The sequence below is a fragment of the Moschus berezovskii genome, chromosome 16, assembly GCF_049115385.1.
Source record: "Moschus berezovskii isolate FMDL1 chromosome 16, NW_MosBer_1.0, whole genome shotgun sequence".
Lineage (NCBI taxonomy): Eukaryota > Metazoa > Chordata > Mammalia > Artiodactyla > Moschidae > Moschus > Moschus berezovskii.
The window spans coordinates 50,100,366-50,104,878 of NC_142475.1; the positions used below are offsets into that span (position 1 = coordinate 50,100,366).

At 39.4% G+C, this 4,513-nt stretch overlaps 1 pseudogene; it reads left to right on the forward strand.

Moving 5' to 3' along the window:
- The first annotated feature begins 3,736 nt into the window (after nucleotides 1-3,736).
- On the forward strand, nucleotides 3,737-4,255 carry LOC129560177 (FXYD domain-containing ion transport regulator 6 pseudogene; annotated as a pseudogene).
- The last annotated feature ends 258 nt before the right edge of the window (nucleotides 4,256-4,513 follow it).

Sequence of the window (4,513 nt, forward strand, 5' to 3'; positions counted from 1 at the left end):
CAAAACAGTTTTAAGCTGGTAAAGGAATATCTTCTAGAATGAGTCTGCTCAACTCATTATTCAAAGTCACTTCCTTTTGTGTTTGGTTGTATCTTATCGCAAAACATGTCCGCGGTGTGGGATGTGGGCTTGACCTAAGTTCCCGAACATGCCTTTAGCAGTAAAAGGCTGCCTTGCTATCAGCTCTTCTGAATCTTGTGATTGTCTAACATAGAAAATGTTGAAGGGTGGATATTCTTTAAGTAGATCATGGAAAGTGCTCCTTGAGGACTGTCACCTCTTTGGAGAAACCAAATATCTATATTCGGGACACTTCATATCCTCTCTATGACACCATTACTTTATCATAACAGCTCACTTTTTCATCGAATAAGCTTTTGAGAAATGACTGTATACTTTCCAAGGGAATTATCAAAAGAGACAACACTAGTTTTGGTGGATAAGTGCAAATATGCTTTTTTTTTTTAATCAGTCCTGCTTCTTCATAGCTTGCTTGAGTTTTTACATGTGGCATACTCTTAAGTACAAATTTATCCATATTTTCTAAAAGATGGTAAATTCCTTCAAGGCTGGGACTATAATTTACTCCTTTTTTTCCCCACCAAAAGTATTCTTCTACTTAATGACTTTAACTCATTTTGAAATGCTGCCACCAAGTGAAGAGCCATTAAATGAAAAGAAAAAAATCAATTACACTTTTTTCCAAAGGATCAAGTTTTAATACCACATATATGAAAGAACTGCTTTAACACCTAAGTAAGAATGGTTTATTATTAATGACATTTACCAGTATATAAATAAATGCTGCTAAGGTGCTTGAAACCTATTTCCTCATAGAGCTTATTATATTTATTTTCATTTTTTTCTTTTTAAAACCTCACATCATCTGCAGGGGCAGATTTTATTAGCCTCCATTTATTATGAGGAAAGGAAGACTCAAATAAATGAGTAACATGGCTGAGGTTGAATTAAAATTCATTAAATGTAACAGGAAAAATTATGATGCTTTTATCAGAGACCAAACCCCAAGATAACCAACCAATTTTCTTAGAAAAATACCAGTTGAACAATAAAAACAATTTCTTATAATTAATAATAAACAGATTAAAGTAAATAGACTGTTAACATTTAAAATGTACTGTAATATAAGAGATAGCAGATGGTGGGTGGTAGAGGAAAGATGTGAGAAAGATATATTTTGGAAGATACATTCTTTCTGCATCATTCTCTTTGCAAATTTTTCAACCATTTCAAGGCTCATGGTTGCCCAGTACTCAAATCTACACTTGAAATTATGGCACAGAAACATACCTTTAGGGCAAAATAAAGACTAAATAACCATGAGAACACTTCAAACACTTCAAAAGAGCCCACGTGAATCACTAGCTGAAGAAGCTGCCTTTCATCCCTTTGCGTGTCTTATGTACACAAAGGAAAACATTTTGGGTACAGCCTTTCCAGTGTGCAATTTAAATTTGTTCCACATGCTGTTCTCTGACTAAAAAGTTGTTTTGAGTGAACTGGCAATCATTTCTTTGCCTTAAATCATACTACTGAAATACCACTTTGTATTGCCTGTTTATTCAGTGTGTTCTATGGTGAAAATCTTGTGATTCTGGAGGAAGAAAGAGCCAGTGCCTGAAAAGCAATATAATTTTTCAAGATATGTTGAAAAGTCATTACCTATGCACTCATTAAGTGAGATAGATCATCACACATCACAAAGCATGTAGCTGTATCAATTAGTGGAGAAATCAATGATGAAACAACTATTCCTGTAACAGCCTTATTAGAAGATCATTTGAAGCAGTGGTCAAATTGGTCATTTGCTTCTGATGAAGCAGTTGTTTTGACTGCAACAGTTCAAATGGCTTCCATGAGAACCAGCTGTATAGCACAGGGAACTCTACTTTATGCACTCTGGTGATCTGAATAGGAAGGAAGTCCAAAAGGGAGGGGATACATGTGTATCTATGGCTGGTTCACTTTGCTGTACAGTAGAAACTAACACAAAATTGAAAAGCAACTATGGTGGTGGTTTAGTTGCTAAATCACGTCCAACTCTTGCAACCTCATGGACTGTGGGCCTCCAGGCGCCTTTATTGGAGTGGGTTGCCATTTCCTTCTCCAGGAGATCTTCCTGACCCAGGGACTGAATCTGGGTTCCTTCATATTGCAAGTAGTCTCCTGCATTGTAAGCAGATCCTTTACTGACTGAGCCATGAGGGAAGCCTCATAACAACTGTACTCCACTAAAAATCAATTAAAAAACAAAATCAAATGGCTCACAAAATGCTAACTTGCTGCAAAAGTTATTTATCCCTGTGTATTGAAGTGAAGCTAAAACTCCAATACTTTGGCCACCTCATGCAAAGAGTTGACTCACTGGAAAAGTGTCTGATGCTGGGAGGGATTGAGGGTGGGAGGAGAAGGGGACGACAGAGAATGAGATGGCTGGATGGCATCACCGACTCGATGGACGTGAGTTTGGGTGAGCTCCGGGAGTTGGTGATGGACAGGGAGGCCTGGCGTGCTGTGATTCATGGGGTCGCAAATTGTCGGACACAACTGAGCGACTGAACTGTATTGTTTTCAACTTCTTAGAATAGAGTGGAGCCCTCATGCTCATTTTCAATAGTTTTACAACAGAAACTAGAGCAACAAGAACATGAATGCCTTTAGCTTCCAGAGGGTGAGGAGGCTCCTGAATTTGTAGAAGTGGCAGAGTAAACAAACAGTCTTGAAAAGCCAAAGACCCAGGTAATCTATAACACGCTAGACACTTGAAAGCATACAACAAAGACATCAGTGCCTCCCTCCCATTTATTTTACATGGATTTGCCAAGAGTCTCCATTTTGGGATACTCATCTTTCTTTCCTCATCCTTCTTTTATGCTCACCCTCCTTATTTATCGATTTCTTTTTTTAATTTTTTCAAATATTTTTATTTATTTATTTGGCAGTGTCAAGTCTTAGCTGTGGCATGCAAGATTTTAGTTGCAGCATGTGAACTCTTAGTTATGTCATATGGAATCTATTTCCCCAACCAGGGACCAAACCTGGGTCCCCTGCATTGAGAGCACAGAACTTTAGCCACTGGACAACCAGAGAAGTCTAGTCACCTAATTTCTGACATAATAAATAATTTTTCTTAATGGCGTCTTCCTTCTCTGCCTCATTCCTTCAGGCACCTATCATATCCCTTTCAAAGACTACAACAAAAATGTAATGTCCACAGACTATCTGGGACTGCAATGTGCCTGTGCTTTGTTTCTCTGCATGTATTATTCTCTCTAGTGTTAATCACATTTTATTTATAAAGCCTTTTTACAATTACACCGACAGAAATAAATTACAAATAATTTATTTCCAGCAAAAATTTATTTTAAATCACAGACAAGGCTTTCTTAGTACCAAGAGGCACAATCCCGAAAATTTTTTCAATGTCTTAGTCAGTTGTTGTATAAATAGAAATTTAATTATTGATTAATATTAATTATTTTAATATTAAATATTATTTAATAATAATAAATAAAAATAAAATAATATTTCAAATAATATTTAATTGATTAACTTAATTAAATAAATTAATAATCATTTATTAATATTAATTATTCATTAATATTAAATTATTAATTTAATTGAGTCAGGGTGGGAGTCCGTCTGGGGCCCTGGCTGGGCTGAGTGTTAGAGTGGGGAATCTCCTACCCAGAGAATCATTTCCCTCCCTCTGTCCCCAGACGCCATGGAAGTGGTGCTGCTCTTCCTGTGTGGCCTCCTGGCCCCAGCGGTCCTGGCCAGTGCAGCTGAGCAGGAGAAAGAAAAGGACCCTTTTCATTATGACTACCAGACCCTGAGGACTGGGGGATTGGTGTTCGCCGTGGTCCTCTTCTCGGTGGGGATCCTGCTTATCCTCAGTCGCCGATGCAAGTGCAGTTTCAACCAGAAGCCGCGGGCTCCTGGGGATGAGGAGGCTCAGGTGGAGAACCTCGTCACTGCAAATGCCATGGAGCCCCAGAAAGCAGAGAACTAAAGTGCAGCCCCCAGGTGCAAAGAACCTGAAGGCAGCTGCTTGAACCTTTAGATGCAAATACTGATGCTTAAGAAAACTGGCCACTTCAGCAACAGGTCTTTCCCCAGGAGAAGCCAAGATCTTATGTGTCCCCAGCCCCTTGACACCTGTCCTCAACTTAATAATGCAACCCCGCCTCCCCCAGCTGGAGCCTGTGGTCTCGTCCACCTCCTGTGACGTGTGTGTCTGATGACTGTGATCTTTGTGGTTGATTGTTTGTGGATGATGTTGTGTTTTAGTGAACCCGAACCCACTTTCCTGGGCTGGAGCTGAGCCATGTAGCTGTCAGCTCCTCTATTTCCGTGGCGCCATCACCTCCCACTCTTAGGAGTCTGCTTTTTCTCTGAGAGACCAGTCCCTTCTCTTGATTTCAGGGTGGATATGGAGGTCTGGTGGGAATCTCCAGTTGACTTGGGACTTGGGAAGGTTTACATCACCTTC